The 25,269-nt window shown below is 37.3% G+C and overlaps 1 long non-coding RNA gene across 2 annotated transcripts; it reads right to left on the reverse strand.

Annotated features, from left to right (window-relative positions):
* Window positions 1-8,246: 8,246 nt before the first annotated feature.
* LOC145439784 (uncharacterized) lies at window positions 8,247-16,759 on the reverse strand. Of its 2 annotated transcripts, none has more exons than XR_013915349.1 (4): window positions 13,751-16,754; window positions 12,963-13,075; window positions 10,908-11,053; window positions 8,247-8,773 (listed from the first exon to the last, which is right to left on the reverse strand). It is a non-coding gene; the product is annotated as an uncharacterized LOC145439784 (long non-coding RNA). The 2 variants fall into 2 exon arrangements; XR_013915352.1 differs by lacking the exon at window positions 8,247-8,773 and adding an exon at window positions 9,266-9,859 and having other exon boundaries at window positions 10,904-11,053; window positions 13,751-16,759.
* Between the last annotated feature and the right edge of the window lie 8,510 nt (window positions 16,760-25,269).

The following is a 25,269-nucleotide window of genomic DNA, read 5'->3' on the forward strand; positions in this document are numbered from 1 at the left end:
CTAGATTCCGAAACTTCGTACTCTATGACGTCATAGACACAAATATCAAATTTTGATTTGAAATGCAAATAGTGAGTTGTGTGCTTAAAATCGGATTGGATAAGGTGTTTATATGCTAATTTGAAAAGAACAAAAGGTGTTAAGTCAGGCATTCACGGTGTAGTGAGACAAACATCCTCTATCCATATTCAGCCCTTGTCGAAAAGTATCAAATTTCTCGATTTAATTTTGTTCTGTAGCCTTGCGGAGAGTAGCGTCTTCCATGTTCCCGACCAATACATTGATAGTCATGTCGCTCTCCGAGTGCACAGCGGAAGAAAAATAATCACCGACAGGCTTCGATTTGTTACCTTTCGAGATATCATGTCGGTGACCATTTACTCTCTTGTGAAGAGGTTGACTGGTTTCTCCTACGTACCATGCATTCGTACATCCTTTTCGACAGCGAATCAAATAAACGAAATTACTTGATTTACAAGTAAAATGGCCCTTGATGTTGTGTCGGGCGGATCCTCTTGTAATCACGGGGCTGTGATCGAGAATAACACACGTCTTGCATGATGGCTCATTCCCTATGATTTCATAATATGCATATTTTCAAATTGAAAATATTTTTGCGTTGCTCTCTTTGCGTTACTTTCGCTTTGACACCTGATGAAGGAGCAGCGCTCCGAAAGCTCGTGTAACTAATAGAGTTATATTCATTCGCAAGTGGACGTTAAATAGAGTGTGAAAGCTACCAAGGTCTTACGTTTATATATATCATATATGCTATCGGCGCAACAAAGTATTCAACTCTTGACGACGAAATACCAGTAAGATGTCAAAGTTCATATACCTATACCCTTTTAAGGTACTGCAAAGATTATAATGCCTGTACTTTGGTATTTTTCGACCATACCGATTTCATTGCACTTTGGACAATGCTGTGGGTTGACCATGACTTCAGAAATATGTTAATCCCTCTAACATTTGTACTCGGTACTAAATTAAAATTCATTGACAAGGAGCTTATAATATCAGTACTCCATAGATTCAATAATCGAAGCAAATTTGATTAATCGAATCATTGTGCCCATCTCGCCAATTAACGTTAATTAATGAACCAGAATCGTAGTTACGATCGTATTTTCGAATGGAACTCTAGTGGTCATATAACAGCTTACGAAAGCTGTCGTACAAAACTATGTTAACGGAAATGACATATCTGTAAAGTTGTGATCAGCGCACAGCATTCGCAATGAAATAGGCATGGTCGACATAATTCCATACTGTACTCAATATGATATATAACCGGCATACAGGCGGCTGTAATTCACTGAAATAAGTGATGCAACTCCCAAAACAACTTTATACTTTTAAAAATGAAATTGTAAAAGGAGTTAGTTGGAAGTGGAATTCGTCAAAAACAATGGTTGGTAATCATGTGTCCAGCGCCCCCTGGTGGCAATTTGTGTTTTGTAGGTGGCGGAAACACTCAGGGGTGTTATGGGGGTGCTGGGACATTATAGGGGGCGCCGAAGAAAAATGGCGATTTAGTTATAGTTATTAGCTGTGTTGTTAGTTACTTGGTTAGGATTTTTAAGGTCGTTGTTTATAGATTAGCTGAAGCTGAAAGTCTTGCAATGTCAGTACAGAGTTTTCAAATCCACTAGTTTGTACAAGTCTGGTTGCAGCACCGCAATAGTGGATAAAAATTAATCATGGACGCAACTACACACGTTTTCCACACCATTCAGCGCGTTGATACAAAATGTCTCATTTCAAGAGGTCTTGAATTGGATGGAAGCATATCTGTTTGACATTTCCGATGGCGGATTTGATGGAGATCTGAATACAAGATAACAAAAACGTGACAGCAACGCATTCAAACACACCAATACATCCATTAGTTGTACAGTGTACATACACCTGATGACTATACAACTAATGGTAATTCAGAGACACTACAGTAGATCTTGAACTGGGGTCTATATATACCTTGATGGTGTACAACTGTACTTGTTGAAGTGCCAAGTCGAGTCATTACACAGATTGACTCGAGTCGAGACATTTCAGTACTTTGAGAAAATGACTCGAGTCAAGTCGAGTCAGCAGAAAATTGTGGCTTGAATTGAGTTGAATTGAATTGACTCGAGTCATTGCAAGTTGCAACCCTGATTTTGGTATTACTCAAGTACAGGTAGGTTTGTCTACTTGCACTACCAACTCAATTCATTATGATTTTAGACTGATTCCACTTGTGCTTCACACTTTCATGTAAAGTTAGCCTACTTGCTTCTCAAACTTGATGGTTTGTCAAGTGGAAGGTAGTTTGGGGATGAGCTTACAGGATTTGTATGAACTACATTGGCAGGACACGTGGCCGAAATATCCCTGCATCACCGACACCAAATATATTTTCGAAAATTGCACATAAGCTTATATATCGTGTCTTTGTCAGGGTACGTTACTCACGGAGATGCACATGCAATTCCGAAAATATCCAACTTCGATTACTTGCTAATAGCATGCCCAACCATACGACTTTTTCAAACTACTTACTCGTGTAGTTTTCAGACCTTTCGATTATTTTTCGCATCAAGTTCAAGGACTGTGTGACACACATTACTCACCATGTTAGTGATAAGAAGAGGCATCAGTCTACACCACACAAGAACCACGTACAATAGATTTATACTGCCAATCTAGATTGTTGACGGTATACTAACTACAGGCTTCTTATAGTAGGCCTAGTTTTAGTTCTAGTTGCAGACTTTAAAAAGTGAGTAATCCTGGTTCTAGACTTTCGATATAAAAATCCAGATCTTACACGAGACTCGCGGACTGCCGACCAGTGATGCAATGAGACACACGATACAAAATAATCTCTACCTTGGCATCGTAAATCTGGCCGTAAGACGAGAAATCCTTGACCAAGACGTCTTCCAAAAATAGACAGATTTCGAACCAACACCATCATTAGACGTCTTAGGATCGCGCTACTTCTAGAACTTAATAACCAAAAGCAAACAAGAACTAAGCTATTTTGCCAATGTCGCTAATTACGGTATACTGCCTGAGCAGCAATAATTCGGAAACTATAATGAAGTGAGAGACAAGGCGCAAATTTTCATTTGCATATTCCTGAAACGTTGAATTGCATAAATTCTCGAGGCCGTTTCATGCTATCTGGAACAATGAGTAGGGCTGGGCAAAATCGAGTACCCGAGTGATTCGATTCTGAATCACGTATTAAGCTTCGAGTCGAGTTAAGTATTCGAGTATCACTCATTATGACTTCACAACAGAATGTACCTTTTATGCGACCACAAATAATATAATGCCGGTTATCGGTCACATTGAAGATACTTTGGAATTTTTTCGCCCATACCGATTCCATTGGAATTTTTGGCAATGTTGTCCGAAGATCATGACTTCGGAAACGTGTTATTTCCGGTAACATTCGTAGCTTTGTACTATGTCACGTATGCTGCGACACGGCCAATCAAGTTTCCAAGGCTTCCTCAGTGGAAATAGATTAACTTCATTAAATAAATTAACTTTCAAATGCGATGAGCGTATGATACCAGTACTCGAAAAAAAATCGTATTTTACTACTCAACTAGAATCACTGTACCCAGGCATAACAATGCATATAAAAATTGTGAGAGATGTATAGAGCAGACAACAAGATGAATAAAAAGGGCAACACAATTACTTCCACTGCAACCAAAACATAGTGCAAGGTAGAGCTAGGATTGCATTGACTCAACTTGAGTCGGACTCGAGTCATTATCTTGGTTATAGAAAATGACTCGACCCGTACTCCGGTCATTGTGCATTCCTCGGCCAATTCATAAGACTGGTGTATTAGTACCGATACTTGGAAAACAGGCAGAGAAACTGTGTTTATCTGTATTTATAAACATGCTAAAAGAGTGAGAAGAATGACTAGTGGTGGGTAGTGGCGAGGAAACGTAAATATTTGGATCTGAAATGATTGGTTTGTCAAAAAATATAATTCATATTGAACTCATTTTTCACCTCATATTTCATTTGGACATTGATGTTTGTCAGATTCCGACCGATCGATTGAGATTGTCGTACAAACGTCCTTTACGAAAGAAATTCTGATGCACCAGAGGAACAGCCATTCAAATGAGATGTTATGTATGATGATCTTGTGATTGCGATCTACTGTAATATAATCAGAAGTGATTGTATAAAGTAAAATCAACAAATCTATCTATAGATAGAAATCACAGCAGGCCCACCCGGCTATATTGATCTATTTCCTATGGTTTACAGGCACGAATGGTCAAGATGTACTCGGTTTTACTCAGGTAGCAGTAATGTCATACATTTCTACTCATGCACAATTCTAATTAGAGTATGTTAGGTAGAAGGGAAATACCGCTTTTGCTCAGAAACTGAAAGCTGTTCATGTAGTTTAAGTAGACCAAAATCATAACCACTCCAATAATTACTGCTAGTATGCAAAACCTATTTCGGATTATATTACTGTAAAAAATTTAAATGACTTCATTACTGACCACCACTGCTTGCATAGGACCATATCTAGTTTTCTAGTTTATTTCACGTCCAAACATAGCAGTGGTTGTAACGTTGAGTTTGCTTGAAGCGAGATGAAATATATTATGAATATCACCTGTTACATCAGCATGATCAGCACAACTGTAGTTGTCGGTTTGATCGCTAGCTGATGAAATATCCGGTATTGGTCAGGCTCTAGTTCAACACACAATGACAAGGGGCAGACTTGTACACCCTACTCATTTACCAAACCAGCAACTAGAACTACTGATTTTTCAAAACTAGCTACTAGAATTACACATTTCTAAAAATTCGCTACTAGAAAAAGAAATATAATTACTCAATTTTTTAAAAACTAGCAATACAAGCTAAACTGGAACCACACTCTTTTCATAATTAGTAACTAGAACTACTTAATTTTCCAAACTGGTAATTGGAATTACGGTACTCATTTTTTAAAAATAGAACGGGAACTACTTAATTTTTGAAACTAGTAACTGGATTTACGGTACTCATTTTTTAAAAATAGAACGGGAACTATTTAATTTTTGAAGCTAGTAACTGGAATTACGGTACTCATTTTTTAAAAATAGAACGGGAACTACTTAATTTTTGAAACTAGTAACTGGAATTACGGTACTCATTTTTTAAAAATAGAACGGGAACTACTTAATTTTTGAAACTAGTAACTGGATTTACGGTACTCATTTTTTAAAAATAGAACGGGAACTACTTAATTTTTGAAACTAGTAACTGGAATTACGGTACTCATTTTTTAAAAATAGAACGGGAACTACTTAATTTTTGAAACTAGTAACTGGATTTACGGTACTCATTTTTTAAAAATAGAACGGGAACTACTTAATTTTTGAAACAAGTAACTGGAATTACGGTACTCATTTTTTAAAAATAGAACGGGAACTACTTAATTTTCAAAACTATTAACTAGAATTACTCATTTGTTTTCCAATTTGCCACTACAAATAGAAATATAATAACGGTACTCAATTTATAAAAATTAGCAATTTGAGCTAAAACTGTAACCACGCTATTTTCAGAATCCATAACTAGCACTGGAACTACTTACTTTTTAAAACAAGTAACTAAAATTACTCATTTTTAATAAATCTAAATCAATACACGACGTTACTTCTACTTGTTTATCCAAGGGATGTGGCCTGCAGCTATCACAATACTATGTCCAAGTGAAGCACTTTGTCTACGAGAGAAGTCAAAGAAATATCAATGCATTCAACCAGTCTTAGAGTCAAAAAATATCTCACCAGAATGTTGTTCAAGGATATTGTTTTAAGAATGGTGTCTATTCGTGTTGCTATCGTTTATTATCAGTTAATAGAGCAGATCATTTTAAAAATATCAAAAATTATTACTGGCGAAGTAATACCAAAAAGCCTGTCGCATTCTCTGAATGTTCGCATGTTAATGAATATGTTGCGTATTGACGGGAGATTGCGAGCTCAGTCGGATTCTCTAGTGATCTTATGGTAGTGTGAGGCAGGGTTGAGATCAAGTAACAATAGGGTGGAGTGAAAAAAAGAAAAATTTGAATTTCAAAAAGTGCCTTTGATATTTGGTCCGAAATCTTGAATGAATTACTTCTATCATGATTTCAGGTTTCTGCACCCTCTAGTGGCCGGGCAATTTTACCAAACGAGACGAAAACGAAAATAGCTAATTTTGCCATATCTGGATAACCGCTTATGTTAGGAAGCTAATATTGGGCTTAAAAGCTGCAGAAGCAACATGTTTTTATCTCACTTCCATAGAACTTTGCCTTGAAAATGTACAGAAAAAAAGTTATGAGTAAATTATTGATTTTTAGCCCGCCATTCAAATGTTGGTTGGTTTTACCTAGTTTGCAATGCCAATTTGCATGTTACAATTTGTTATATTGCTGTTTTAACAACAAAATCTTGTTTGGTAGACCAATGAGTTGATTTTTATACCAACCTAGCATAATTTTGATCAGTAGAGAGAATGATTGAACTTTGATCATATTACATCATCACAAACCTTCATGTCATGAACTTGGTGGGACAGGTATTTTCCGTTCAACTCTACAACAAACGATAGGCCTGGATTGTTCAAACTGTGAATCAGTTACAGTAAATCAGCTATATAAGTTATATATACCTCATACCTGTATGTTTTGTAGAAAATGAAGATTTTCCGTAACACTCGAGACATTGTAAACTGTTTTATATATTATACATATTGTGCAAGCTTCTGTAGCATACTCATCTTTAGATTATTCTGGAACTTTGATAGTCAACCTCAAGTCTGACAGTAGGAGTGATGATAATTCATTTTAAAAGTGTTCTGGGGTATCTTGGAGTTGATCATATAATTATATGTTATATCTGCGTTAAAACTGACTCCTCCTTGGGCACTGTTGCAGTGTCGTAGGCCATTGGCTGAACGAACAGAACAGCAGGTTGCTCTAATATACTCTGCTAGGTGTGTGAATTGAACTTACATTGTCTAGTACAAGCACAGATTAAGAATTTCATTATATTCTACTTATAGCAGATTGTGTTTTATCATATGTACAAGTACTACAAGTAATTGACATAATGTTAACAAGAAAAACATCCAAATCTGCTGTTGCTTGCAAGAAGTTGCACTGGGGAGAAACTTTTCAGAGTGTTGATGGTTTTCCTTCTGGAATACTCCCAACTGAAGGACAAGTGAATGAGGGTATGCTCAACTTTGATCAGTTTAGTTGTGATCAAAGAACTGTCTTTAGTTGGAAATATTCCAGAAGGAAAACCATCAACGCTTTGAAAAGTTTCTCCACAGTGCAATTTCTTGCAAGCAACAGCATACTTGGATCCTTTTCCTGATAACAATATGTCAATTACTTGTAGTACTTGTACATATGATAAACCACAATCTGCTATAAGTAGAACATGATGAAATTCTGAATCTGTACTTATACTAGACAATGTAAATTAAATTCACACACATAGCAAGGTATATTACAGAGACCTTTTCATACAGGCAGCGGCCCATGATACTACACATGAACGAGTCAGTTTTAACACCAATAAACCAGAGTATTATGTGATAAACTCCAAGATACACCAGAAACCAGAACACTTTCAAAATGAGATATCATCACTCCTACTCGGAGATTTGAGGTTGACTATCAAAGTTCCAGAATAATCCAAAGATGAGTATGCTACAGAAGCTTGCACAATATGTATAATATATAAAACAGTTTACAATGTCTCGAGTGTTACGGAATATCATCATTTTCAACAAAACATACATCAATATATAAATTATATAGCTGATTTACTGCAACTGATTCACTTTTTGAACAATCTTGGCCTAACGTTTGTTGTAGAGTTGAACAGGAAGATACCCTTTTCACCAAGTGCATATCATAAAGGTTTGTGATGATGCAATATGATGAAAGTTCAATCATTCTCTCTACTGATCAAAATCATGCTAGGTTAGTATAAAAGTCAACTCATTGGTCCACCAAATAAGATTTTGTTGTTAAAACAGCAATGTAACAAATTGTAACATGCCAATTGACATTGACATGCAATGGCCCAGACATTGCCAGGACAAAGCGGCCCAGGACGTCCCCACAAGATCAATGTTCAGAATGAGATAGTCTTCCAGATTAGATTAAAATTAGATTACTGGCAGTTCGCTCACTAATGAAAGGTGTTGACAGAGAAAACACACTTCAAGTGTTTGGAAAGCAAAGTCACTCTTTAAAAGCCAGTGATCACCTCTCTTTACGATTTTTGTGGACAGGCTTCTCTCTCATGCCACTTTGCTAACACACAATCAAAATGACAAATCCTATCACCAGAGCTTCATTTTATATGTCACACCACATTTGCTTGATGTTGTGGAAGTAAGATATTTTTGAATCGGGTAAAGTTCAGAGAATGCTTGACGTAAAATTTCCATTTAAACTGCATGATACATATCTTATTCTCTTGTAAGGTCTTCTGAGATAACTGAACTCCAACAGACCAGTCAGGTATCGTTCTGGTGGCCTGATTTGGGCACACAAGCCGACATTTGCTTTTCGTCTTTTTCTTGAGTGACCGAAGCTTCCGGCAAATATTATCTTGAAACGATGTCGGTTGGGATTTTATTGAGTATAGGAATCATTTGAGAAGTCATTTCGTTTTTTAGCTTTTGTTCTGTGAGAAATTCCGCTTTACGCTTTTCTTTGATTTCAGGAGCTATCCTAGAAGGTAGGAATCGGTTATTATGACCGAGAAATACAGCCCTCGTATCTGAGATCTTAATACATTTTCAGAAATAGTACCAAGGCTATCAGAGATGTCAATTGTTTGGAGCAGCGGTTCTCACAGTTTTTAGAGCGCGACCAAATTTTGCGCTACTTTACATTTTGCAACGCAAGATTCGCACACAGTAAAAATGCATATTTGACGCAAGTAAGCCCATGCAACTATTTTACGAGCAAGTATGAATCAGACAAGGTGCAGACAAAAAGACGGTCGATATCAAAGTAGGCTACCTATACTTTTCCGGAGTACTCAAGTAGATTTGATTATATCTGCTAACCATATTTAGGCAGAACCAATTACTTTTTCGACTTTGGATTTCGCAAACTAGAAGTTGGTTTTGGGATAGGTTCCGAGAGCTTTTACCTATAAATTTACATAATGGTGAAGTAGCGTTTGTATCACTGTCATTAAATTTGTGTCCAAAAAATAACACCAATTATTGAAAATATTTCTTGGCTCATTTTCAATTCAGTATTTTGCATTATCAGTGCTGCCAATTAGCAACAATCGACAACACACGGCATGTGATTTAATTAGTTAGTAGCAGATCTTCAAATGTCGTGGTTCGAGTTCTAGTTGCACATCTCAAAAATCCAGTGGTTTGAACAAGTTTGCTGATTTACATTATTTTAAGAAGTGTGTAAGCGAATAGGCCTACAGTTGATTACTCATTGGCTAAACGATGATTAAGTGTTGTCAAGCAGGAATGACGGCAGAAGAGCAGATAACGATCAAAGGTAATGTCAAATATAATATCGTAAATATCAACATCAATAGGAATTTTACCTGTTTACCTGAAAATTCAACACTTGGCCTGTGACTGGTCCAAAAATATCGAGATTGATATCGATTGAAACTTCTCAAAGCTTTCAAAGCGTGTTCGATTGCTTGTGTGTGAAGTTGGTGAATGCGAATCAGAGCTATCTTCTAACTTCTAACATGTACGCTGGAATTCTTCCGATCTCGTATCACAAGAGATTCCGTGATGACTACACCTCGCGGATCTTTTCATTGGAACAGAACTACCTGAAAACAAGATTGGATCAGTTTATCGAAGCACTAAATAGGTAAACGTGTTAGTCAATAGCAAGGAAAAGCTATACAGTCGAGTATGCTATTTCGGACGGTTTTGTTTTGCTTCCTTTCGGCAAAAATAAGCGGAGACACTGCTCTGTCCAAATTAACCGGAAAATCAATTGCCCTCTTATGGCAACCTGGTGAACCCTTACACTAATCCGAAAGCCTTTCGTGAACCCCATATTTTTCTCAAGTCAGAAAAAACCTATCACAATACACATCTAATACATTACTATAGTGCGCGGAATGACTTATGCATCAGCATCGGTGTTAAGTAAAACGAAACCGGCAAAACATGATCATCACACAAAATACACGACTGTAAATCAGTGTGACTTCTGTTGTATGAGTCGGATGTGTGTTTACTTCCCGTGAAACTCGAGACTGGCTCAGAGCAAACTTGGACAACTAGATAGTTGTAGGTATCCAATTACACCAATTAGAGGAAATTACGGAAATCTAATTATAATATACTTTGTGAAATGTTTCTTTGCTCTAATTTTAATTCTAATCTGACTCGTGGAATACTTCTAACCTCTAGTTTAAATTCTGATCAAATTTCTGGTTTTCCCAAAAATGCTACAGTGGAACTGTATCGTGCAAATCGAGTCAAGGTTGGTGTACAGAAATTTGTCGTTCTCATGCTTATGAGACTGAGGTCTGATTTAATATGAACTGGACTTCATTCCATGCCCAAGTTTTCGCGAATTAAGTGATTCTAATTCCAATCTAATTTTAGAAAATTGTGTAGATTTAGCTCTGATTCTAACCTTAATTTGAAAAAAGTCTAGTAATAATTATAATTCTAAATCTAGTATAGTTTGTAAAAAATCTGTGGCTTTTAGCCATCATTCCATTTCCAATCTGATTTTGAAAAGTTTTTCAAATCTGGCTCATAGAGCCCATGGAGTTATCGTGTGAAACCCCGGTTAAGAATCATTGCTTCAAATAGCCTAATTGGGAAGTATGTTAATAGTCGTGATTCTGACATACCTACAACTTTTTGACACATCTAGGAAGATTGTGAGCACAAAGTCGAGTTGTACGTTGCCGTTTTTCAGTTAGGCCCCGCTTTCCATTTTCAATCTTCCCAAGTTTTTCCCATTGGATTGCGTTGAGACCTCCAGCGGCTTGCGTTCCTACACAAAAAATCACAGGTGGCCATGAAGTCAGCATCGCACTTTTCTACTAGTGGTAACCATAGATGGTTATACTTTCTAAGTAGCTTCACGCAGGGTTGCTGACTCGACTTGAGTAATTTCTTGAAATGACTCGACTCGAGTCAATTTTTGTATTGACTCGGCTTGAACTCGACTTGAGTCATTGTGTATGACTCTAACCAAGACACATGACTCAAGACTGGGACGGCCAAGACAGACATTTCATTGTAACTTCAAATATAGTGAAGTCACCGCATCATTGGTATGTCTTCCATCAGTCCTGATACTTGGAAAATACGGCCAAGAGCTGTAAGGAGTTAGGAAAAGTACGATATTCTAAATTACTCCAGTAGAGTTGAAAAAAGTGGGTGGAATCAGATTGAACTCAAAACTGAACAGTGAACACAATTACTGTGTTTCCATGCAGCGCCAACGGACGACCAAAAAGCCATGACGCAGGCATTGTACATGTCGGTCGTGTTTCCATGACCAGGCCTAATCCAACCCTGTCTTGGATGAACAAGACTGACATGTACGTTCTTATCTCACTTATTCACTATGAATTTTCACCACATCACAAGATTGGGATGAAATGACTCGATAGGAAGGAGCCGAAACAACTAGAATCGACCATTCAATCAAACAACCCACTTCGACCTGGAACATGGAGGTAGGCTGAAATTAAACATAGAAAAATGGTCCCGGGAATGAATTTTTGGGGTTCAGACGCCTTGCATTTCAAGCTAGAAAGCCTGTCTTTTTGAAATACCGATTCTATCTCCAATATTACTTAGCTCATTTGCAATTCGGTCTATGTATTACAGTATTATCAGTTGTTAGTTCGTTGTGTTTTAGTTAGTACGGCATCAGATTTTCAAAGGTGGTTAGTTTTAGATCAGAAGTTCTAAAACTGGGGGCGTGAACCCATCTGAAGGGAGGCGCGAAGCTGTGATCAAATAGAAAAAAATCGCGCTTTGCGCAGTTTATCTGCAATGCCATATTGGAGGATTCTCACATCAACAGTCATAACTAGGGCGATTTTTGTTACATGACAAAAAATGTCAAAATTGTTTGCAAAGTTATATACAACTTTTTCGCCATCTGCATTTCGTTTTTATTGTAGATTTTGCAGTGTCAGTGCACTTATCGTCTGACATTCACCGCTTGCGGCCTACTTTATAGGCCTACTGTTGTAGACGGCCCATTGTCTGCTCATTGTGAATCGTAAACATTCAAATGAAACAAATAGGTTGGCATGGTGATATGCTCAACGTACCGCAATAAACTAGCTGAAGCAACACTGCATGGGCAATGCATGGTACTTATATCAAGAAGCGTTTTGCTCTAAACATTTTAATTATTTCTACCATAATACGTAATGTTACTACTGCAATGCTTCATAGGGCCAGATTTCGTTAAAATAAATTTTTTCATGTAAAAATTTTTCAGTTATATCGGCAAAATAAAATTTTCTAGGATAAACTACTTCGTAAGAACAAACAGTTCCAATCAGAGGTGAAGATAAGTAGTACAATTCTAACGTTATGTGGGAAAACAACTAATTTGTATACGTTACATCAAATTTGGTCAGTTTTTTAGGTGGAAAATGTCAAAATTTTGATTTTTTAGGTCAAAATCTTTCTATTTTTATGTAAAAAACCTGATCAATACCAGCCATGCCATCAAACTGTCCGTTGGGATTGACTGCGTTCTGATTGCGTTTGTGATATGACGATAAGGGGGCGCGAAGTTTTTCAATATCAAAAAGGGGGACGTATCAAAGATCTAATTTAAATAGCAAGTTTCGCGAAGCGAGTACAGATTTTGGAAATCCGGTAGTTTATTAAAGTCTGGTTACAGTACGGTAAGTATGAACGAGTCTACTCACGTTTTCCTTACATTTCAGCGAGTTGATACAATTTGCTACTTTGTCAGAGGTGAAGTCATGAATCGAACGAGAGCATATCCCTTGGACATGCCGATGGCGGAATTGATGGCAATCTGAATAGAAGATGTCAAAAATGTGACAGCAACGTATTGAGTTATATAAATATATGCAGGAAAATATTGTGCATGCATCTGAGATCTGATGACCATACGTACAACGCACTTGATATCAAAAAGGAAGCATCAAGTTTCTCATTTAATTCCAACTTTTTGATATTTGCCGTCGACTTACACACACTTGCCACAAACAAATTCGGAGTTCAAGCAGGTGTCTTTGTGTCTGAAGCTAGCTCAAAATTGCCTTCACTTTATCATATTTGTCAGTTAGTGAGACAGATACCGACGGTTCTATACCGAGGCAAAGGTATTGTTAGCGGCAAGTTTCAAGCTGAGATATGCCCGCGTATTTATGAAAGCACAGCCTGTTGAAGTGGTCTGGCGGACAGTTCTGAGATGAACCGAGTCACTTTGCAAAAATGACTTGAATCGGTGTTTCAGAAATGCGGATTGACTCCTGACTCGAAGAAAAATCAAGTCAAGTCATCAAAAAATCGGTGTCTCTATATATAGTTGTATACTTTACAAATTGTTTGAATTGTTCTCGATACGCTGGTGCGACTTGTGAGAGCGACGAATCTCATTCATTCAATGATCTTGCATTTTACTGAACTAGAGTAGGTCAGCACCATAATACTGACGAGTTTGTGCTGAATATTAGCCCGCACAGACCTGGTTGAACAAAAACTTTTCTGCAAAGATACAAATTGCTCTTGCCATCCTTCTCATTCTATTACTTCTTCTGTTGATTTATCATCCTTTCACGTCTGCTCACAGCTTGATTAACTCGAATCTCATTCCCGTCCAGGTTGTTGCCCTGCAATGGTGGTCACAAAGTCGTAAATATGTTTACAGAAAGACTTGTACAATAGGTGTTAGAAAATAAAACTTTTTTTTTCAAATTTTCATGGCCTTAATTGTCAGATCGTCAGGTTATCTTGAAAAAACGTTGCACACCAAATTTGACTCAATTCCAACCAGTAGATGTCGAGGTTAGTCAAATTGAAATTTTTGTTATTTTTTAAATAGTAGTATTTACGGTGACCAATTTCGTCTCTCCGACATGACCAAAAATCGTTTTCCAGGTATGTTTGAAGAGGCAGGGATGTCTTTTCCACTTGTTTTGATCTTGACAAGGGCCTATGGTGGAGTTTGGTGAAGACATCGCCAGTGAACGAAAAAAAAATATATGACATGGATTAGCTGGAAATTTATCCACTTCATTGAAATAGACACGTTTGAACGATGGTGAGATAATTTTCAAATAGAGTAGGCCTACTTCATGCGCTGAAATGAGGTAACCTGACGTTTTGACAACCAAGTCCATGATTTTTTTTTCTGAACACCCCTATCTTGCAGACATTGCATTGCTAGCTCAGAATCATGACTACTGACAGCCTGAGGATGGCTTTTGAGCGTCAGATCTCCTTCTATTTCAAGCTCAAAACCCCGCCCTTTTGAAAAGCCGATTCTATCTCCAATACTTCATAGTTCATTTGTATTTCAGTAGATTGTATTATTATAAGTTATTAGTTCGTTGTGTCTTAGTTAGTACGACATCGGATTTTCGATGGTCGTTAGTTCTAGATCTGATTGAAGTTGCAAGTTTTGCAAAGCAGGTACAGATTTTGGAAATCCTGTAGTTTGTACGAGTCTGGTTACGGCGCCGGAATAGTGGTGTAAAGGTAAACATGGACGTATCTACCCACATTTTCCTTATCATTCAGCGAGTCGATACAATTTGTACCTTATTCGGAAGGGAGGTGTTGAATTGGACGAGAGCACATCTCTTGCACATGCCAATGGCGGAATTGGTGTAGATCTGAATACAAGATCTCAAATTTTCAGCAACATATTGAAATATACGAAAACGTGCTGGAAAACAATGAACATGCATTTGATGACCATACGTACAATACATTCAATCTCAAAAAGGAAGCATTAAGTTTCTCAATAAATTCGACTTTTTTATATTTGCTTTAAACTTCCACGCACTTGCCGTGAATACACATTGAGTTCATTTTGATTTTTGGATGACGGATATTGATCAGTGATCGGCAACTTGTGGGTCGTGACCCCAAGCGGGGTCACCTAAACTATTTGTCGGGTCGCAATGACTCAATGGCGTTCAAGCCAGGTGGATTCGTGTCTCGAGCTATCTTAAAATTTCCTACACATTATCATATTTATGATACTGAGATGCCAACGTTTGTATATTGAGGCATAGTTATCCATAGAGGCAATTTTCAAGCAGTGATATGTGAGCGTGTTTGTGAAAGCACGGGCTGTTGTAATGGTTTTGAGCAGGAGAGAGAGACATTGAATATTTTGCATCATTCACTCGTGGCTCATGAACTAGAGTTGTTCAAGACACAGATGAATAGCTTCGCGCAGCAAAGAGGCAACTGGGGTGGAACTAGCGTTATTGAAAATAATTACAGTAGTTTTATGAAAAATAGCTACGGCGAAAATTAGTTAGAGGATAATCTTGCATTGCTTATATGAAGGAAATTGGCATGGCACCAAGGAAAAACAACCCTGCATCATTGATACCAACTCTATTTTTGAAAATTGCAGATTTTGTCATTTTATTTCACGTTTCTAGCGGAGATGTATCTGTAATTGCGAAAATTACCTCTACTAATTATAAGTGACACCACTACTAAATCTACTTTTTTAAATTACTCAATCGATAATTTTCTCACGTTTCCATTTCTACTTCCATTCCACAATACCTACTATGACTTTACGATGTAAGTAAGGAGACGGCGGCTTGGCACTGGATTTCCCTGCGAGAGGGATATTCTTGTTAACTCGTTGCAAATTGCCTCGGACAAAGAGGCATTTTCAGGAGAACAATAAATTAGATTAGAATTAAAATTGAAGCATACGAAAATTTCACATATTGGATTCTATTTAGAACTGTTACCACTGTTTTTACAAGAAATATCAAGAGCATAATATATTATATAAATTTCTAATTGTAGAAACAGGCTCTTCACATGCTTACCACTCACCGGGATTGAAAGTATATTTGTTATGAAAAGCTATTGGGATACACTGTCTGGACGCCCCACAACTGCATGAATTAATTCCGTCGATAAAATTGGTAGTTGCACGATGCACATACTAATATGACTATCAAGGATTTATCCTTTATCTGCTCATGGGAACAGATTTACCATTATTGCTGATGGAGAGGGTACCTTCAAAAATTTTGATTGCCGTTCTAGTAAAAAAATTACAATTCCAAATTGGTATTTATTTTTTACACCTTGCAAAACGTGACACCGAACCATCAGCAATACAGCTTAAAAAATAATAATCTAAATTATGCAAGCCAGCTCGAAATTGTCGCTTTCATGTCATCAACGGAGATGGCCTGAACTTCAAATGTAATCGAATGTGTTACCAGGAAAACACGTCACAATTCTGTAAATTTTGCGACTACCGGTACTTCTTTTATCAAGTGACAAGCCTTCAATATCTTGCATTTTGCAATTAAGGTAGAAAACTATTAAATATCTGTCGGATATGGCAGAAAAGTCGTCACGAAACTGTAATTGAGAACCACCACACAGCCTGTAGATTTGTGCAAACTCCTATAATCTAGATAGTTAAGGTATACCAACTGGGCCTACTAGCAACTGGATTTTTGAGTACCGTAGCTCTAGTCCTAGTTTCGGGGTTTAAAAAGTGAGTTTATAACTTGGTAATTCAAAAATACAGCTGCCTGTCACCGACTGCAGTGAGACATATGTCACAAAATAATTTCTACTTTGGCATACTAAATCTTTCCATACCGTAAACCGGGGTAACATTGGACAATTTTCAACAATTCCGCTTTGTATCTTGGAAATGCTAGGCTGTAGGGGTGGCAAGTTTTGTGTTTTTTTGGATTCATGGAGCAAAGATTAGAATTAAGTAATCCAAAATCTTCATGGTCATAAATAAGCATCTTATTTTTGTAAATTATCCGTGTCCAAAGTTACCCGTGCATGTGGGGTAACTTTGGACAATGTAGTTTTTTGTATGCCTTTACCCTCTATTGTTTATGAAACCTCTTGAGGTTTATTTGGTAAGAGTTGATGAGAGCAGTGACTAAAACTGAAACAAAATAGTATATGTCTGGCCTATTGCTTGATTTTTACCTAATCCCCCCCCCCAAAAAATAGGTAGTTTATGAAGGCTAATGCCCCCTTATTCATCCCTTTACTCAATTTTCCCTCATGCCTTCACCAATTGGGACTTATAATAACGTATGGTGACGATATGGTATCCCACTGGCAGTGTCAGCAATCGACAGCAAACATTAAGTACCGTATGTTAGCGTGATTTATTGCCGATTTCGAATATATTACTGTTCTGGAAAAGATATATATATTTCTTCTTTCCTATGTCCTCTTATGGATATATTTGTCGTATTTTACGATATCCCATATTCAGGAGGCGCATCTTTAGCAGTATGTGATAAGTTTTTCAAGTAGCTTACACCCGATTACAATCTCTCAGCTCATTGCCTACCCATTTTTTCACATTTTGGCAAACTCTTAATTTATTAACCTTCTCATTCCATTTTAAGAAGCCATCAGGCCGGTCATGAGGAATATAGTTGACGATACCCTTTGACACAGATGAAGCAGCCACTTTCCAGAGCTCTAAATATCACATTTTTCACTGTCCAAAGTTGCCCCGTTCTGATAAAATTTGACGGGGTAACTTTGGACATCACATTTTCTCGTATTGATCCAAGGGTGAGCCCACTGAGATTTTGGCCATGGATTAAGACTACTTAGAGGTATCTGCTGCCAAGTTTTGAATCTATGAAGCACATGCTATCTATGTTTGGCTGTAAGAAGTTTATTGCCCATCAATTTTGGCGAAATTGCCCCCCTCCATCAATTTATCGATGTTGGGTCAAGTTTATCTGGTAGTGAAATGAATCCCCTTTTATAAAGACTACTTGTAGTACTGTTGCCTCATGAAAAAGAATTGGACATCCAGCGGCAACCCTTTTTCATCAATAACTATTCAAATCTTTTACTGCTTAGTGTCCAAAGTTACCCTTAAGTCCAAAGTTACCCCGGTTTACGGTACTCATAGAAAGGCTTGGCCAAACCGTTTTCCATAACATCCAACGACACATTCGAATAAACAACAGCCGGCAGCCGCCCTTCGATAACAGCGAGAAATGTCTTCATGTCGCGTTTATATCTGGACTTGACAATTGAAAGCAACCAAGCATTAAGACCAGGCACACACAGTATGCGCCGGAAATATAGTTTTACTGGCCTCTTATGAATGTATCTATTTTTCCAATGTCGCCAACTATAGGCGTACTACTAGAGTAGAAATAATCGGCAACTTTATCAATATTGATGTATGAGACACGGCGCTATGATTTTCGTTTGGGTCTTCATATTATAAAGTTGAATTGCATAAAATCTCAAGGGAGTTCAATGCCATCTGTAAGAAAGGGTATAATAATTGTAAGGGATATATACAAGGTTGCCATACCGTCCTTATTTCTAAGAATTGTCGTTATTTTCAAAGGCCAGGTCTTAGAAAACTCAACTGTCCTCATTTCTAAGAAATGTCCTTATTTTCGACTTACGTCCTTATTTTGTCTTATTTTCAACAATTAAACAACTTCGATCGTCTTCCTCTGCTAATTATGTTGCATAATATTCTAAAATAATGATTTTGCTTCAAGATTTTATGACATCACGAATGAAGAGAACTCCCGGCATGCACGCTACACACCACAGGATTTGACTTCTAAGTTGTGCGATCATAGTGTCCTAAACGGCGTGGACATAGCGAGATTGGACGGCTCACTCCCTGGGTTTACATCATACTTTATATTTTGCAAAAAGCTATTTTACGGCCCTCTATCTTTAATAAAATGGGTAAAAATGGAAAGCTGGTACTGTACTGATTACGAAAATATCAATTTTACTCTTTTCGTGGCCCTACAACCACAGAAATGATCCTCAAATTTTCCATTGTGACAGAACAATTCTGTCCGGCAAAACGAGATTGCAGCTCAAGAGAAACAGCCTGACAGCATCGTTTCGTCAAAGAGATAAACTCCATCGCAAGGCTAAATTTGAGGCTGAATTTTTTGGGGTGGGATGTCCAAGGGCCATAAGCAGAATGAAATTCATATTTTCGTAATCAGCACAGCTTTCCATTGATAATCACTTTGATAAATTGATCGCTCAGCAAGCCTGTCAAAATGGACGTAAGTTTGAAATGACAGTCAAATCCCAGCTACCAGTAAAGGTAAACCTAGACCTCAGCCGTCGTGAGATTCATGAAGTACTTTCTAATAACAAGTAGTAACTGGAGCAGATTGTTTCTGACAAAAAAGTCTTCCAAGCAAAGTAACAATATGATATCATATATTGGGAGAAGCAACCGCTAAAACCACAGCATCAGGTTCTCCGTATCATAGCCAGAGCTCCAAAGGGACCGGGATATGTATCAAGCAAATCACTGCTCAAAATATTCGTTGTTGTAGATTTAAAAGAACCAAGTTTATGTATCAGGGCCATTGCCCCGAAAACTTCAATAAATTCTTCACCTCGGTATCAAATATGCACGACACACGCGCGTCCACGTCGTCCAAGTACCATATGGTAGACAAAAAAGATCATCACTCTATTAATTATGCCGGACACAACTTGTAGAACAATATCTTGCCGGCTATCCGGCAGTTATCGAGCATGTCCTGTCCACATTCAAGTCGAAATACAATGAATTTATATTGAATAAATCCAAATCAGTCCTCTAGTTTACCGAATCGCGAGCTGATATATCGATCTCGCCATCCGTCACTTGCCACTTTTTTGACTCCCGTCCTTTTATATTATCTTCTTTTACTTTTCATTCAGTGTGTTCATTCAGTGTACATGCCTCCTATGTACATCGCCTAGGCCAGGTGGGGGTCTGATTTCGAAGTTTATACTCCAAGTCGTTTTGAAACCTTCCTATCTTCCATTGTATCGCAGCCTCGTGGTGAATTAAAATGACGAAATTATCATAGCGATAAGATGGATTGCATATTATATGCCGAAGCTCGTATAAATACAAACAAAGTGTGCACAAAAACGCTTTTTAATGCTAATCTAATTTTTCGATTGTCCTTATTTTTGGGTCCATGTCGATGGTAACCCTGGATATATAGGCTACAGTGTACACCCACTTCACCAAGATTGAGATACATACCAACATTAATGTCACTCAAGTAGAAAAATGAAATATTTCCAGGCAGAGTCAAGGTGGTAGCAAACATTGTTGCTACTCAAGAACAGTACCTACGCACTGCAATGAAATATTAGCTGAGAGTCCAGAGATAGTTCATAACATTGATGCTAATCAGAATATTTGGCGAATTTTTTAATTGGTGGCAAAAATTTCAATGTAGACAAAAATGAGGGTGAGAATCCTACAATGTTGTCACACTTGACTGATTTCTGGAGACAATGACCCACAATGGCCGAGCATCAAAAATAATTAGGCCTAATCTCTCACATGACAAAATAGACCAATCTATATAGCCTACCATAACAAATTAGTAGTGAAATGAATCCCCTTTTATAAAGACTACTTGTAGTACTGTTGCCTCATGAAAAAGAATTGGACATCCAGCGGCAACCCTTTTTCATCAATAACTATTCAAATCTTTTACTGCTTAGTGTCCAAAGTTACCCTTAAGTCCAAAGTTACCCCGGTTTACGGTACTCATAGAAAGGCTTGGCCAAACCGTTTTCCATAACATCCAACGACACATTCGAATAAACAACAGCCGGCAGCCGCCCTTCGATAACAGCGAGAAATGTCTTCATGTCGCGTTTATATCTGGACTTGACAATTGAAAGCAACCAAGCATTAAGACCAGGCACACACAGTATGCGCCGGAAATATAGTTTTACTGGCCTCTTATGAATGTATCTATTTTTCCAATGTCGCCAACTATAGGCGTACTACTAGAGTAGAAATAATCGGCAACTTTATCAATATTGATGTATGAGACACGGCGCTATGATTTTCGTTTGGGTCTTCATATTATAAAGTTGAATTGCATAAAATCTCAAGGGAGTTCAATGCCATCTGTAAGAAAGGGTATAATAATTGTAAGGGATATATACAAGGTTGCCATACCGTCCTTATTTCTAAGAATTGTCGTTATTTTCAAAGGCCAGGTCTTAGAAAACTCAACTGTCCTCATTTCTAAGAAATGTCCTTATTTTCGACTTACGTCCTTATTTTGTCTTATTTTCAACAATTAAACAACTTCGATCGTCTTCCTCTGCTAATTATGTTGCATAATATTCTAAAATAATGATTTTGCTTCAAGATTTTATGACATCACGAATGAAGAGAACTCCCGGCATGCACGCTACACACCACAGGATTTGACTTCTAAGTTGTGCGATCATAGTGTCCTAAACGGCGTGGACATAGCGAGATTGGACGGCTCACTCCCTGGGTTTACATCATACTTTATATTTTGCAAAAAGCTATTTTACGGCCCTCTATCTTTAATAAAATGGGTAAAAATGGAAAGCTGGTACTGTACTGATTACGAAAATATCAATTTTACTCTTTTCGTGGCCCTACAACCACAGAAATGATCCTCAAATTTTCCATTGTGACAGAACAATTCTGTCCGGCAAAACGAGATTGCAGCTCAAGAGAAACAGCCTGACAGCATCGTTTCGTCAAAGAGATAAACTCCATCGCAAGGCTAAATTTGAGGCTGAATTTTTTGGGGTGGGATGTCCAAGGGCCATAAGCAGAATGAAATTCATATTTTCGTAATCAGCACAGCTTTCCATTGATAATCACTTTGATAAATTGATCGCTCAGCAAGCCTGTCAAAATGGACGTAAGTTTGAAATGACAGTCAAATCCCAGCTACCAGTAAAGGTAAACCTAGACCTCAGCCGTCGTGAGATTCATGAAGTACTTTCTAATAACAAGTAGTAACTGGAGCAGATTGTTTCTGACAAAAAAGTCTTCCAAGCAAAGTAACAATATGATATCATATATTGGGAGAAGCAACCGCTAAAACCACAGCATCAGGTTCTCCGTATCATAGCCAGAGCTCCAAAGGGACCGGGATATGTATCAAGCAAATCACTGCTCAAAATATTCGTTGTTGTAGATTTAAAAGAACCAAGTTTATGTATCAGGGCCATTGCCCCGAAAACTTCAATAAATTCTTCACCTCGGTATCAAATATGCACGACACACGCGCGTCCACGTCGTCCAAGTACCATATGGTAGACAAAAAAGATCATCACTCTATTAATTATGCCGGACACAACTTGTAGAACAATATCTTGCCGGCTATCCGGCAGTTATCGAGCATGTCCTGTCCACATTCAAGTCGAAATACAATGAATTTATATTGAATAAATCCAAATCAGTCCTCTAGTTTACCGAATCGCGAGCTGATATATCGATCTCGCCATCCGTCACTTGCCACTTTTTTGACTCCCGTCCTTTTATATTATCTTCTTTTACTTTTCATTCAGTGTGTTCATTCAGTGTACATGCCTCCTATGTACATCGCCTAGGCCAGGTGGGGGTCTGATTTCGAAGTTTATACTCCAAGTCGTTTTGAAACCTTCCTATCTTCCATTGTATCGCAGCCTCGTGGTGAATTAAAATGACGAAATTATCATAGCGATAAGATGGATTGCATATTATATGCCGAAGCTCGTATAAATACAAACAAAGTGTGCACAAAAACGCTTTTTAATGCTAATCTAATTTTTCGATTGTCCTTATTTTTGGGTCCATGTCGATGGTAACCCTGGATATATAGGCTACAGTGTACACCCACTTCACCAAGATTGAGATACATACCAACATTAATGTCACTCAAGTAGAAAAATGAAATATTTCCAGGCAGAGTCAAGGTGGTAGCAAACATTGTTGCTACTCAAGAACAGTACCTACGCACTGCAATGAAATATTAGCTGAGAGTCCAGAGATAGTTCATAACATTGATGCTAATCAGAATATTTGGCGAATTTTTTAATTGGTGGCAAAAATTTCAATGTAGACAAAAATGAGGGTGAGAATCCTACAATGTTGTCACACTTGACTGATTTCTGGAGACAATGACCCACAATGGCCGAGCATCAAAAATAATTAGGCCTAATCTCTCACATGACAAAATAGACCAATCTATATAGCCTACCATAACAAATTGGATGCATTTTAAGGACAAAGTAGCTCAATTACTGACGCAATTTCAAATCTGCCTTGAAAAAGATCTTCAATTTCACAGTTGTATGATCATTAAAAGCTTGCTTTTCTTCACGCTATAACTTGGAGACTATACTTATGGTGTGTAACACATTCAAAATAAATTGATATTCACTAAGATATATTTCACTAGGTTATGAGCCAAACTTCTGCAAAATCTGAAACTTGATGGAGTCCAAATCTATATTCATGGCACTAACAAACCGTTATTCTGGCTTAATCACGTCTCAAGGTTAAACTTGATCAGACTCGCAGCATCGTTTTACATTCAGGTACATATTATCTACAGGACTGTGCCACAATGATTTGTTTAACGGTTCTCGAATCTGAATCAAGTACCGTAACTGTAATGATTCGAGTCAAGTAGTGAAAGACGATTTTTTAGACTAATGAAACTTAACGCCCACTTTCATCAAAAAGTTATATTTGCATCAATTTTCTGAAACCTCGATTGGTCGTATCGCAACATACGAAACAATATGTACAAAGCTATGCATTTTAGCGGAAATTACATTTCTGTGTAGCTGTGGTCGACTTGCAACATTGTTACAGAGCCAAACAAAATATTTTCGATAAATACCAAATCATCATTATATACTTCTATTGTCATCATGAGTGATTATCAAATACGTGAAGCCTAATACTTAATTCAGAGTAGAATCACTCAGGTACCGGTATTCGATTTTGCCCGGATCTAAGCCTAGTATAATGACGAGCAAACCTTTTTCCTGCATGATATCATCTCCAGAATCATCGCCCATCGGTGATTCCATTTCAAGTCAACAACATGCAGTGACCCACTAGGTCTCAGATTTTCATGTAATTTTAGGAAAGAATCTAGTACGGTATCTAGCACTGAGTGTCGAAAACATGTTTTTCAATATTGATACACTGAAACCATTTTGTGCTCACTCAACAATGAAGTTTAATTAGTTTCACATTCTCTATTGCAGTACGCTCATAAAACAGAATACAAGAAATTCTTGATACTGAAGGGAAAATTTTCAACAATCAAATGGGGTCAATGTCAGTCTTAGTAGCCTACCCCATTAAAAATCAATCATGTGTGACATAAACTTGAAACATTTTTAGCACAATTCTCTATACACAAAATTGGGTATTAACTTGTGATATGAAATCTGGTTGGGTAGTGAAATATGACTGACATGTTTTGCTCATTAATAATTAATTGGTAGGCTAATAGACCTAGTCCAAATAACCTTCCTACATAGATAAGATAGCCTACTTTTGAATCCAAGCTGTAATTCAATTTTAGATCGAACAAAAATTAGATTGGGCATCAATAAAGTTTCAGATTTTCCAGATATTTGAATCAAGACATTATGAGTCGATATGACTAGACAGCAATTTATTTCAACAGAATCACCGGTAGGCCAACATAAGCGGTTGTCAGGTTATCACATATAAAAATAAGCTTTTTTCTGCTCATTTAACCATGAAATGAAAATTTTTTTCAAGCTGATTTGAAATTGTCTGTAAATGAGATACTTTTGCATTAAACGGTTGTTCTTGTTATGTTACATAAGTTCATCGATTTTATCATGCAAGATTCGAGTTTTTTTTTAGGTAAACAGCCCCCAAAGTATCCCTCTCATTTCTGTCTATATCATAGGCCTACTTCGAAACATTTTTTAAGGGTTTCATCTGAATTCTGTTGCAAAATAGAATATATACTTGAGAAATGAGTTAGATGCCAAAATTCGTCTTACATTATGTAAGAAACTAGAATATGGAAAATAATTTTCAGCAAAATCACCACATTTTTATACTCTGAAATATGCTATTCGCAGCAGTCACAAGTTTGTTTGTAAATATTACATAAAACTCAACTCCTAAGAATTTCATGTTATGGCAGGTATTACACGTCACTATTTACAAAAATTTTC

The sequence above is a fragment of the Botryllus schlosseri genome, chromosome 1 (genome assembly GCF_051294905.1).
Source record: "Botryllus schlosseri isolate E-star chromosome 1, Bs_hap1, whole genome shotgun sequence".
Lineage (NCBI taxonomy): Eukaryota > Metazoa > Chordata > Ascidiacea > Stolidobranchia > Styelidae > Botryllus > Botryllus schlosseri.